The sequence below is a fragment of the Tamandua tetradactyla genome, chromosome 2 (genome assembly GCF_023851605.1).
Source record: "Tamandua tetradactyla isolate mTamTet1 chromosome 2, mTamTet1.pri, whole genome shotgun sequence".
Classification (NCBI taxonomy): domain Eukaryota; kingdom Metazoa; phylum Chordata; class Mammalia; order Pilosa; family Myrmecophagidae; genus Tamandua; species Tamandua tetradactyla.
The window spans coordinates 186,183,780-186,197,879 of NC_135328.1; the positions used below are offsets into that span (position 1 = coordinate 186,183,780).

The following is a 14,100-nucleotide window of genomic DNA, read 5'->3' on the forward strand; positions in this document are numbered from 1 at the left end:
AAACAGAATGAACATATGTTAACGTTTATGTTCCTTTGTCGTCATATTTTTTTTTTAATTTTTAATTAATAAAAAAATTAAGAAAGAATATATCTACAATCCCTCTGTGACTCCAGCACCCTTCACTGAGGGAAGGTAAAGGTCTTGTCTTTCTACCAAATTAGCTATTTCTATCGTGCCTATTAAACTATGTTATATAAATATGTTGTATTCCCACAAAAAAAGCTTTCAGAAAATGCATAGTACTTTAGATATCTATAAAGTAACTCTTTATTTTAATAAACAGGAAAGGTTTCAGATTTGAATAACCCAACAATCAGAAAAACAATAAGGGGCCCTTGATGGGGGGCTTAACACAATATGAACTTCACAATTCTATATATAGCATGGTCGAGGAAGCTTTCTCTAATAAGGTGCTATTTGAACAGAGACCTAAAGAATATGCAAAAACAAGTCATGTGGTTATCTGGAGAAAGAACAAGCCAAATAGAGAAAGTAGCAAGTGTGAGGTCCCTTAGGCAGGGGTTTGGGTGATATATTCAGAGAACATCAAGGAAGTTAGAGTGGCTGGAGTTGAAAGAAAGAAGTGTCAGGAGATGAGACCAAAGAGATAGCAGGGGTTCCTAGGCCCCCTAAGCCACATGTAAAGATTGACTTTTATTCCCTTTGAAATGGGAGGCCTCTGGAGGGTTTTATGTGAAAGAATGACAAGAACTAACACCTATTAAAGGATCACTCTGGCTGCTATGGTGAGAACAGACTGTTGCAGAGACAAGAACAGGGGCAAGAAAATGAATTGTAACACCACTGCAGTAACCCTGATGAAAAATGATGGTGACTGGGACCAGGCAGTATTAAGAGATGTTGAGATGTAGTCAGATTCTGGATAAATTATAAAGTAAGAGCCATTAGGATTTGCTGAGAGACTGTTTGTAGGGAAATGAGGCAAGAAAGAATGGAGTCAAGAATGACTCCAAGGTTTTTAGCCTGGAAAGGACAGAACAGAAAGGACAGAACTGCTATTTCTTGAAATAAGGAAGACGGCCAGAGGGACAGAGGGTTTGGGTTGGTGGTAGTGATTTTGTTTTGTTTTGTTTCATTTTGTTGGGACCACAAAGGGATTAGGAACTGATACCTTAGGTCTGAAATACCTACTAGACATTCAAGTGCAACTCTGAATAGAAAAATGAATGTATGAATCTAGAGTTCAGCGAGGAACCCAAGATGGAGTTTCAAAGTCATGACACTGGATGAAGTCACTTAGGGAGTAAACATAGAGAAGAGACCAAGCTCAAGGAATAAGACCTGGAAATCCTCCAAAATTAGAGATGAAAGAAAAGGAAGAATTAGCAAAAGAGACTAAAAACAGAAAAGCCAAAAGAGCATGCTATCCCAGAAGCCAGGTGAAGGAAGTGTTTCAAGCAGTAGTAATTAACTGCAGTTTGGGGGGGAGACAGATTTTTAGGCTGACAGGCCATCTGATCTCCTGCTTTGCAGTCAGCAATAAACTCTATGTTGGGGGGGCGGGGGGAGTAGTAATTAACCATACCAAAGTCATCAATGGGTCAAGATGAGGACTGAGAACTGATGACTGAATTTAGAATGTGGTGGCTTACTTCAGTGAGTAATTTTGATTGCATGGTGGAGAAAAGGCCTGAATGGAGTGATCCAAGAGAAAATGGGCTTTCCTTTCGGCAGTATGTGGCAGCAAGACGGTGGAGTAAATCTCTAAGAAGAGGACGTCTGTTGGTGATGGCAATGGCATCTTCAAAGCTGAACTGAATGAGTTTCTCACCCGGGAGCTAGCTGAAGACGGCTACTCTGGAGTTGAGGTTCGAGTTACACCAACCAGGACAGAGATCATTATTCTGGCCACCAGGACACAGAATGTTTTCAGTGAGAAAGGCTGGCAGGTGAGGGGGTCGACTGCTGTAGTTCAGAAGAGGTTTGGCTTCCCTGAGGGCATTATAGAGCTTTATGCTGAAAAAGTGGCCACAAGAGGTCTCTGTGCCATTGTCCCAGGCAGAGTCTCTACATTACAAACTGGAGGGCTTGCTGTGCAGAGGGCCTGCTGTGGTCTGCTGTGTTTCATCATGGAGAGTGGAGCCAACTCTCCATGTGAGGTCGTGGTACGTGGGAAACTCCGAGGACAAAGGACTAAATTCATGAAGTTTGTGGGTGGTTTAATGATCCACAGTGTTAACTACTGTTATCCCAGTTAAGCACTATGTTGATACTGCCGTGTGCAATGTGCTCCTCAGACAGGGTATACTGGGCATCAAAGTGAAGATCATGCAGCCCTGGGACCCTAATGGTAAGACGGGTCCGAAGAAGCCCCTACCTGACCATGTGAGCATCATGGAGCCCAAAGATGAGATCCTGCCCAGCACTCTCATCTCAGAGCAGAAGGGTGGGAAGCCAGAGCCACCTGCTCTGAGATGGGAGACCCAACCAGTCCCTACTGCATAACAGGCTTTCCTTGGCAGCTGGATCTGGAACCTGGATTTTGCTTTATAAAGACCTTTAATAAAACGTTTTAAAAAGGCATATGGTCTGATTTGACCGCATGTCCAGTGCACAGGCTGAGGGTCATGTTGGCCCTTGAGAGCGCTGGTGCTTAGGGTCACCTGGCTTAAGATATTTCTGTGCTTTCTCTAAAACTCTCAGTTTGCAGAACTAGCCAGAGAAATAATGGGCAGTAAATCTGGTGACAGTGAAGTCTCATTGCTAGCAGGGCAGCATCTTCATTAACTGATCTATAGTTCAGGGTTATAGGATCAGAAATGGGTTTTATTTTTATTGTAACTCCCCATTGCACCTCCCTATGCCCCTGGTAACCTCTAGTCAATTCTGTCTATGAATTTGCCTGTTACAGATATTGCATATAAGTGGAATTATATTTGTTCATTGTGTCTGGCTCATTTCACACAACATGAAGTCTTCAAGATTCCCTCTGTGTTATAGCAGGTACCAGAACTTCATTTCTTTCACAGCTGACTAGTATTCCATTGTACGTATGTACCGCATTTTGTTTGTGCATTCATCTGCTGGTGAGCATTTGAGTTGTTTCCAACTTATGGGCATTGTGAATCATGCTATGAATATTGCTATACAAGTAAGATTTCTAAGATGATTTTTCTTGATGAATAAGGAAATATGTATTGCATGTAGAAAATAAATTAACACTGGCCATTATATTTGGGGCAATACTATGTTCTAGGTGTTGTGCATTGCATATGTTCTTTTGTAATCCTCAACATCTCTGAAGTGTAAAAGGAATTTGCTTGTGTCATTGAAGTATAAAAAGCATTTGAAAAAGTATAAAGATTTTGTTGCTCAGATGTGGCCTCTCTCTCTCTCAGCCAACACGACAAGCAAACTCACCGCCCTCCCCCTCTCTACGTGGAACATGACTCCCAGGGATGTGGACCTTTCTGGCAACGTGGGACAGAAATCCTAGAATCAGCTGGGACTCAGCACGAAGGAACTGAGAAAACCTTCTCAACGGAAAGGGGGAAGAGAGAAATGAGACAAAATAAAGTGTCAATGGCTGAGCGATTCCAAACAGAGTCAAGAGGTTACCCTGGAGGTTATTCTTATGCATTAAATAGATATCAACTTTTTAGTTTAGGCATAATAGAGAAGCTGGAGGGAACTGCCTGAAAATGTAGAGCTGTGTCCCAGTAGCCATGGTTCTTGAAGATGACTGAATAATGATATAGCTTTCACAATGCGACCGTGTGATTGTGAAAACCTTGTGTCTGATGCTTCTTTTGTCTACCTTATGGACAGATGAGTAAAACATATGGATTAAAAATAAATAAATAAAAGGGGAACAAATGTTAAAATAAATTTAGTAGCTTGAAACACTAGTGATCAATGAAGGAGGGGTAAGGTGTATGGTATGCATGAATTTTTTTCTGTTTTCTTTTTACTTCTTTTTCTGAATTGATGCAAATGTTCTAAGAAATGATCATGATGATGAATATACAAGTATGTGATGAAAAAAAGAATGCTCATATTGTATGTTAATTGGTTTTATTAATCAAAAAAGTATAAAGAGCATTTCAATCGTCTACAAAAAAAAAGAAACAATGGAACCATGGACTATGGTTAACAACACAATTATAAAAATGTGCTTTCATCAATCGTACCAAATGTACCACACCAATGTAAGTTTTTAATAATAGGCTGGTATATGGGAGCCCTGTATTTTATGTATGATTCTTCTGGAAACCCACAACCTCTCTAATTAAAAAGAGAGAGAGCGAGAGAGAGGATCAGCGACAAGTAAAAACAACTCTTTCTAAGATTACTGCTGTAAAACGGAGCAGAGAAAAGGATGTAGGGTAAAAAGTGGATCTTTCTTGACATGTGATCTGTTATAGCATATCTGCTGGAGGGAATAAGAACTAGAAGGAAAACTGATAATACAGTCCAGTGGAGACTATGCTGGAGCTCCCTCTGAAGCAGGGCTCTCTTGGGAAACAGAGCACTTCATTCATTCAATTATGAGAAATGAAGCATTATACTAGACAACATGGACATAAAGATGATTACAACACACTTTCTACTCTGGAGAAGCTCCTGCAGTGAGAGGGTCAAAAAAGATGGACTTGCAATAAGCCAAGCCCTTGATCTTGAGGTTTGCTCTTGTGAAGCTTATTTATGTAGCGGAGAAGCTTAGCCTATCTATAGTTATGCCTAAGAGTTTCTTCCAGAGGTCCTTTTTTGTTGCTCAGATATGGCCTCTCTTTCTCTAAGCCCAACTCTGCAAATAAAATCATTACTCTACCCACTACATGGGACATGACATCCAGGAGAAAAATTCTCCCTGGCAACATGGGATCAGAAATGGGTTTTCATTCCCAGGGATGAGCCTGGCCCTGGCACGATGGGATCGACAATGCCTTCCTGACCAAATGGGGGAAAATAAATATAACAAAATAAGATATCAGTGGCTGAGAGAGATCAAATAGAGTCAAGAGGCTATTCTGGACGCTACCCTTACTCAAGTTTCAACTAGATACTGCTATTTACCATGGTTTCCAAACCTTAGCCAAAACTATTCCTGTCAACCTTAAAGAACACCGAGGGCTCTACTGAGGTCTACAAAAGTTTCGTGAAATATGATTACTTTCCAGAAACCTACAACCTCCAGATGGATTCCCAGGCCAGATAAGTCCTGAAACCCAGAGGGGCCAAACCACTCCAGAATATCAACTACTTTCATTCCTACCCCACCCCCATCCCATACCATCAACACTCCTTTTCAAGACGAAAAATTAGAATGGGCATATTCCAAATACCCTTCAAGATTGGGAGAACGTTCAGAGGAGTAGGAGGAGTTATAACAGAGAAGATAGGATTTAACAAATGAGTATGACTGCTGAATCATGATATTCAGATTTCTTTTAGTCTCCAGTGCCTTAGAAGGAAAAACCTAAAACTGTGGAACTGTAACCCATACCAAACTCTGAAATCTGTTCTATAGCTCCTTTTTACAATGTACTTTGAAATTTGCTGATTGTATATATATGTCATATTTCACAATTTCAAAATGTCAACAACAACAAAAAAAAGATGGACTTGGATGAGAGGAATGTGGGAAGACAGAAAAGTAGGAAGTTCTAGGAATCAGTCTCTCCACCAAAAAATTATTTAACTGGGAGAAACTGTCTGAATCACTATTTTGAAACTTCAGAATCTAATGGAATGCTGTGTGTAGCATTCAGGGAGGAGTGAGAGGAAGAGGCTGGTTAATTGCTAAAAATACTGGTGAGTTTTACCTTCTCTGCAGCGGCTACCATCCCCCTGCACTGGTAGGCAGCAGAGGGATCCTCCAAACTGGGGGTGTTTAGTCTGACGCCAACTGCTACTTTTGATCAGCCATTTCAGATTGCTGGGGGCTGGCTCTGAGGGTGGCCATTATTCCAGCACCCCCATGGACCTTGCCCTCCATTGCCCCACCCCCACCTTACCCCCTGCAAAGGTAGCAAGGGAATCTTAAAAGCAATAACCTTCCTCAAAACTACGGAAACAGTTAAAGGGCTGTGTTAACTGGGCAAGTGCTGAACCATGTAAACATAGCCCTTCCTGGTCCCTGTGCACATACTAGGGTGCTTGTACGTGACTGCCAATCTATGAAATGACTCTGAGAGACTAGCCAGAGAACTTGCCTCAGGCTCACACTTCCAGAGTTTGTTCTGAGGCAGAGAAGCAGCCTTCAGACAGCAGAAACAGTACAAAACTCAATCAGTTGAAGCAGCCAGGGGAAAGGACTCCCTGTATTAAGCCACTCAAAAAAGCACCCAGGACGGGGATGAAAGGCTATTTCAAAACGAGTAGAAAGAGCATTCATTCCAACTCCTGTGAACTGTAAATGGGGCATTCCTAAGGCCTCTCCCAAGCACAAGCCCAGGAAAAGAAGCAGGCTCGGATGAGAGAGAACCCGCTCTTCACTTTTGTTCAGGCTAATCTTCTGCTAAACTCCGAATGAGACCACCAGGTAAAGTAGAGCCAATTTGCAAAGACAGTGAAAGGTGGTTTTTGTTTTGGTTTGTTGGTTTTGGTTGGCTCCTGGCATTCAAGAAAATCTCTACATATCATTAGTTGAATATAAATCTAAGCAACAGACAGCTCAGGTACTAAATCTCAGAGTTAACATTTTAAAATATTAAAATGTACAGTGTGAAATAAAAGAGTACAAAACAAACAAAGAAACAAGAAATGATGGGTTATCCAAAGAAACAAGACAAAATCCAGAAAACATCAAAAAAGAGGGCCAGACCTTGGACTTAGTGGGCAGGTAATTTTTTTAAATGATCTTCAATATGCTCAAGGACATAAGAGAAACCACAGAGAAAGAACTAAAGGACATGAGGAAAAGCAATGAATAATATGGAAGGCTGCACAGGGTCAGGATGGCAGAGGTACAGCAACTCTGCATAAAGGAGGAAGTGGACACCATGGGGAAGAGTTTGGAGAGGGAGAACATCCAGAAGATACAGGGCCTCATGTTTCACAGCACCAGCTGTTGTGAGCACAGCCAGGTATTCATGCAGCAAACATATCACGGCATTGAGTGCAGTGATGAACCTCTGGCTAAAGCCAGAAGGTTGGAGAAGTTCCAGGATGGTCTGCTCAGTGCACCAGGCACTGCAATGACAAAGTCAAAGTCAATGGATACAAGGAATAAGGAACTTCAGGTGAAGCAGCAGCTGGAGAGCTGTGTGACCAAATGTGTGGACGGCAAAATGCACCTCATCCCATCCATGACCAAGAAGATGTAGAGTCTTTCTCATCCATGGGAAAATAAGACTCTTTGCCAGCGTCATCAGGAATGAGGGCAGGAATCTTCAAAGAAGAAAAAAAAGAAGACTGGAGGTTTTGGTCTTTTAAATGAAGTTTATGAATAAAAAAATTAAGTATGGATGGCGTAAGGTTAAAGAATATGTCACCTTTCTATGAACATTGGTTCCATAAAAAGCGAAAATTGCTGTTAAAATTTGGATCAGAGATAGCATAGTTGTGGTTTTTAAAGCCTAAATTTCATGTGGCAAGTGCATGTCCTGGCAGTAGGATACTCCTTGCTATACCAAGCCATAGACTTTCAACATACCAGATTCTTCTTAGTACATAGGTACTAACAGGTTGACAGTTTCCTCTAACTTGCTTGTTTGAGGAGGGGAATTTCTGTTTGTTGCCAACCTCCTGTTTACCAGAGGAATCATCACACCATTTTCCATAAGTCATAAACCAAAATCCATGAGGTCACTAATTTAAAAGGGAGGGAAAAGGATGTAAAGGACTTGTACACAGAAAACTCCAAAACATTGCTAAAAGAAATCAAAAAAGATCTAAATAAATGGAAGGGCATTCTATATTCATTCATGGATTGGAAGGCTAAGTATCATGAAGATGTCAATTCTACCCAAAGCAATTTACAGATTCAATGCAATTTCAATCAAAATTCCAACAACCTTCTTTGCAGAAATGGAAAACCAATCACCAAATTTATATGTAAGGTAAGAGACCTCAAAAAACTAAAATCATCTTGAAAAAGTAATCAGAGTTGGAAGACTCAAACATCCCAATCTTTAAACCTATTACAAAGCCACAGTCATCAAAACAGTATGGTATTGGCACAAGGACACACATACAGACCAATGGAATAAAAACTGAGAGTTCAGAAATCAACTCCCATGTTTATGGCCAACTATTTGTTGACAAGAATCCAAATCCAATCAATTGGAGAAAAATAATCTCTTCAACAAATGGTGCTGGGAGAACTGGATAGCCATATACAGAAGAACGATGTATATGGCTCATACCATATACAAAAGTCAAGTCAAAATCAATTAAAAATCTATATTTAAGAACCAGGACAACATAGATAAACCTTGAAGACATCATGCTGAGTGAAAGATCCAAACACAAAAGGACAAACATTGTATGATTTCACTGAAATGAAATAACTAAAAGAAGCAAATTCACAGAGTCAGAAACTTGAATACAGGTTACCATGAATCAAGGTGAGATTAGGGAATAAGAATTAATGCTTAAATTTCATAGAGTTTTTATTTGGGTTAATGGAAAAATTTTGGTAATGGATGGTGGTGATGGGAGCACAACACTGTGAATGTAATTAACAGCACTGAATGTGAATGTGGTTAAAAGGGAAAATTTTAGGTTTTATATATATATGTTACTAGAATAAAAACGTTATATGAAAAAAACAGAAACCTAGGATTGCACAACACAGTGAACCTAAAATAAACTGTGGCATATAGTTAATAGTACAATTAATTATAATGTTCTCCATCAATTGTAACAAATGTACCACACTAATGCAAGATGTAAATAATATGGTAGTATATGGCATGTATTTTATGCATGATTTTTCTATAAACCTACAACTTCTCTAATAAAAAATTTTAAAAGTAAAAAATTTTTAAAAAGACATCAGCTTCCAGGAATCAGAACTTACCGACAAATTTATATTGATGAAGTAAAAAAATTCATTAAAATTCTTATTTCTTAATTAAAAGAAAGAAAGAAAGTGAGAAAGAGGGCAGGAGGGAGAGGCAGACAGACAGACTTGTTTGGAAGGAAAACTAATGATTATTGGGCAATTATTATACAGCATCTTTGCATCTTGGTTGAATTCTCATAATATCTGGAGGTATATATTATTATCCCTATTTTAAAAATCAAGAACTTCAGACTCAGAGAGTTTAAATTATTTTGCTTAGGCCAGCTCTCAGGATGACCTGAGATCTGAAATTTCATCTGTCTGATTTCAAAACAAAATATTCCATTTTATCATACTGCCTTCCTTTGTTAAAAAGTTCTGGCAAAGTACATAAACTAACTGAGATTAAGCAGTTTGAGATATTTGTAAATTCTTCCTTCCTCTTTGTAAGACTTAACCTGGAGCCTAAAAACAGCTCCAAAGGACTCTAGGAAAGAATTTCAATTTGAACACAGTATGCTACAGTGCTGTCTATATTATCTTTGCACAACTTCCTTTTGCCATCTAATAAATAAATACCTTTACCATATTTTCATTTTCAAAAAATGAAAGCTATTTCTCTGCCCTAGTCTATTACCAAAGCCATTATAAAACTATCTTAATTAGAAAAACATATATCATGTTTGTACCATTAAATATTCCTATGAGAATTGCCATATGACCTGGCAATACCATTGTTAGGTATCTCTACTCAGAGGACCTGAGGGCAAGGACACAAACAGACATTTGCACACCAATGTTTATAGCAGCATTATTTACAATTACCAAGAGATGGAAACAGCCAAAATGTCCATCAACAGATGGGCGGCTAAAGAAACTGTGGCATACACATATGATGGAATATTATGCAGCTGTAAGCAGAATAAAATTATGAAGTATGTAACAACATGGATGGACCTTAAGGACATTATGCTGAGTGAGATTAGCTAGAAACAAAAGGACAAATACTGTATGGTCTCGCTAATATGAACTGACATTAGTGAATAAACTTGGAATATTTTGTTGGTAACAGAGACCATCAGGAGATAGAAATAGGGTAAGATATTGGGTAATTGGAGCTGAAAGGATACAGATTGTACAAAAAGATTGAATATAAAAACTCAGAAATGGACAGCACAATACTACCTAACTGTAATACAATTATGTTAAAACACTGAATGAAGCTGAATGTGCAAATGATAGAGGGAGGAGGGCTGGGGGCACAAATGAAATCAGAAAGAGAGATACATAATAAAGACTGAGTGGTATAATCTAGGAATGCCTAGAGGATTGATAGTGACTAAACGTACAAATTTAAAAATGTTCTTGCATGAGGAAAAACATAGGAAAGTCATTACTGCAGGGTGTTAAAAATAGATAGTAATTAATATTTTAAAATTTTATCTTATGTGTGAAACTAACGCAAAAAATGCTTACTTGGTACAAAATTTGTATTTTGACTAGTGCATTTCCTAATATAACTTATGTAGACAGCTTAATTGAACACCATAAGTACATGAAACCCTTATGTTGGGCATGAGATTTTGTTGGTTTGTCCAGAGTGATGCCCTGATAATCCTAGAGTGATTTGAACAGTGAATAAAAAAGTATGTGCAAAGTCCCCTTGGGGAAATGGTGAGAAAGGGGAAAAATTCAACTTCTCCAAGTTGAATTCTTGATATTCTCACAAGCAGTGTGGACAACCAAAGCTATAGGCTGAGCCCCCAGTCTTGGGGTTTGTTCATATGAAACTTAACCCCGCAAAGGATAGGTCAAGTCTACTTAAAATGAGGCCTAAGAGTCACCTCCAAGAGAAACTTTTTGTTGCTCAGATGTGGCCTCTCTCTCCAGCCAACACAACAAGCAAACACACTGCCCTCCCCCTGCCTACATGGGACATGACTCCCAGGGGTGTGGACCTTCCTGGCAACGTGGGACAGAAATCCTAGAATGAGCTGAGATTCAGCATCAAGGGATTGAGAAAACCTTCTCAAAGGGGGGAAGAGTGAAGTGAGACAAAATAAAATGTCAATGGCTGAGAGATTCCAAACAGAGTCAAGAGGTTATCTTGGAGGTTATTCTTACGCATTAAATAGATATCACCCTGTTAGTCAAAACGTAATGGAGAGGCTGGAGGGAACTTCCTGAAAATGTAGAGCTGTGTTCCAGTAGCCATGTTTCTTGATGATGATTGTATAATGATATAGCTTTCACAATGTGACTGTGTGATTGTGAAAACCTTGTGTCTGATGCTTCTTTTATCTACCTTATCAACAAACGAGTAAAACAAATGGAATAAAAATAAATAATAGGGGGAACAAATGTTAAAATAACTTTAGTAGGTTGAAATGCTAGTGATCAATGAAAGGGAAGGGTAAGGGGTATGGTATGTATGACTTTTTTTCTGTTGTCTTTTTCTTTTGTTGAATTGATGTAAATGTTCTAATAAATGATCATGATGATGAATATGCAACTATGTGATGATACCATGAATTACTGATTATATATGTAGAATGGAATGATCATAATAAAAAAATTGAAGCAATAAATAAATAAATAAATAAAAAATGCCTAAGAAATTGGAAAAAAAATGAATCCAAAACACTTAAAATCCAAGACAGATTCAGAATCTACCTTCATTATTAGAGAAAACAATGAAAGATATCCGAAGTAATTTACTCTATGAGATCTTTATAAGATGGCCATACTATACCTTGAACACACCATTTTTCTACATGTGACAGGTAAAAGTTTTGCACCAGCCTTTGTGTGTGTGTGTGTGTGCATGTGTGTGTATGTATATAAACAGGAAAAGAAGAGGAATTGCCTTTGTGCAAAGTAAATAAATAGATTTTTCACTTAGCAAAACTGAAATGGATCTGCATGATGTCATTTACAGGAAGTGGTTAGAAACTGGCAGGAGTGACTAGTTTTCTTTTTAGATCACTATACAAAGAATGAGCCATTTAAAGTCACATTTTAGCAATCCCCAGAAAATCCCTAGCTAACAGCCAATGGGCAGGTCCGCAAAAGATCAAAGAAGGCAAGACTCAGAACCTACCTCCCTTTGAGATTACTTCACTCAAAGGAGTTAAGGACAGTCACCCACAATCATTACCCACAAGAAATTTCAAAACAAGGCAACACCCCAGAATCACTTCAATGTCTGCAAGTGAGATCAAAGCAGCCTGTGAAAAGAGATGCTGTATATTTTATTCAAACTGCCATGGAATTACATTAGTCTCAAAATAACTGATAACCACAAGCATCCTAACTTTGGCAAATACTGAAAAAAAAATTGAGACTCATCTAAAGAACACCTAGGGCAATATAAGATTTCAAAAGGGTTCCATGCACTAGAGTGACTTTCCAGAAACCTACAACCTCTAGATGGGTCCCTGATCCAGGTAAGTCCTGAAACCTAGAGGGCCCAGCCTCTTCAGAACATCAGATAGTTTCATCTCCCTACTATTAATGACAGACCCTTCCAATATGAAACATTTAGAATACTCATAGCCCAAACATCCCTAAAGAGAGGGATGGAAAGATCAAAGGTGATGGTGGAGTTCTACAGTGAAGACAGGATTTAACAAATGAATATGAATGCTGAATCATTAAACTGATATCTCTTTATCTCTTTTAGTCTCCAGCATCTTAGAGTAGCTAGAAGTAAAAACCTAAAATTGTGGAATTGTAACCCGTATCAAACTCTGAAATATGTTCTACAACTAATTGTGGTACAGTGCTTTGACATTTATTGCTTTTTTTGTGTACATGCTATTTTTCACAAAAAAAAAAGAAAAAAAAGTCGATTGTGATGAAAAAAAATACTTAAGCCTTCTAGCCTCCTATATTTTGGAGCAGCTAGAAGGAAAAAAGTCTGAGAGGATTGTATGGCAGCCCATGACAAACTCTGGGATGTGTCCTGTAACTATTTCTTGAAGAGTGCTTTGAAAACTATTGCTTCTCTATTTCTTTGTTTTGAATATATGTTATACTATACAATGAAAAAGTAACAGAAAATTCTAATAAGTGTAAACAGGAAATAAAATGAAAGATTCTTTAATAAAAATTAAAGAATGAATTAACACATTCATTAAAAAATTTAAGACTCATCACAATTAAAAGACTAAAATCTAGAAAAATAAAGCTTAGGAAAAAAGCTTTTTATTTTAAAAACACAAGAAATACACTTGAGATTATAAATTTAGTAAAGGGAACAGTTTATATCTGATAGGACTAAAAACCTTGAGTTTCTAGGAAAAGCAGGATCCAGCATCACAGCATGACCCTTGGCTCTTGTGATGTCTCCTACCCCGACATCATTAGGCATCTAAATGCAGATAGTCAGAGGATGTGGACTTTGTAGAAGCTAATTTTAGGAGACATTCCGTGACTCTGTCCTCTTGGGCTAGAATATGATAAGGAAAGAACAATAAGCATGCAAAAGCCCAGAATGCCTACAAAGAATATGCTATATACCCATGTTACAGAATACAATAAAGTGAGGAAATTTCCAAATTTCTTACTCAGTAAGCCTAGATACAATGTAATTATAGCACAATAATTACAAGCCCCATCTGCAGCCTGACTGCCTGGGTTCATACCCAGACTATTATGTATATCACATTTAGCATCTTTGGGCAAGTTGTTATCTTCACAGAACCTCAATTTTCTTATCTGTAAAATTATGATAATAATAGTACCTGTCTCACAGGGCTGTAGTGAGGATTAAATGAGTTAACGCACCCAATTAATTCAACCAATTTTTTAAAATCATAAAACAAACTTTTTTATTTAAAAGAAACATTACAAGTGTGCAAAATTAAATTTCATGATTAGATATGCATAAAAGTAACATGTATACTTTACATCAAAATCCATATACAAAGTTAGTTGATTACATGACAGCAAAGGAACCAGCACAACTGGCACACAATATGTACTCAATAATTATTGGCTATTTTTCTATTCTTTGGAGAAGCAGCAAACAAACCACATCTTAGCACAAAGACCTATGAATACTGCAGAGATTATCCAAAACCTTGGCAACACATGATTTACCCAGTCTATCTCCCAGACTCCAA

At 38.2% G+C, this 14,100-nt stretch overlaps 1 protein-coding gene and 2 pseudogenes across 11 annotated transcripts in view; 2 read left to right on the forward strand and 1 right to left on the reverse strand.

The window, feature by feature from the left end:
- Nucleotides 1-14,100, reverse strand: part of MACF1 (microtubule actin crosslinking factor 1) — a 379,780-nt gene that overhangs the window by 258,747 nt on the left and 106,933 nt on the right. The gene's annotated exons all lie outside the window — the stretch shown is intronic.
- LOC143674457 (small ribosomal subunit protein uS3 pseudogene) lies at nucleotides 2,094-2,545 on the forward strand (annotated as a pseudogene).
- On the forward strand, nucleotides 6,924-7,292 carry LOC143674458 (protein FAM136A pseudogene; annotated as a pseudogene).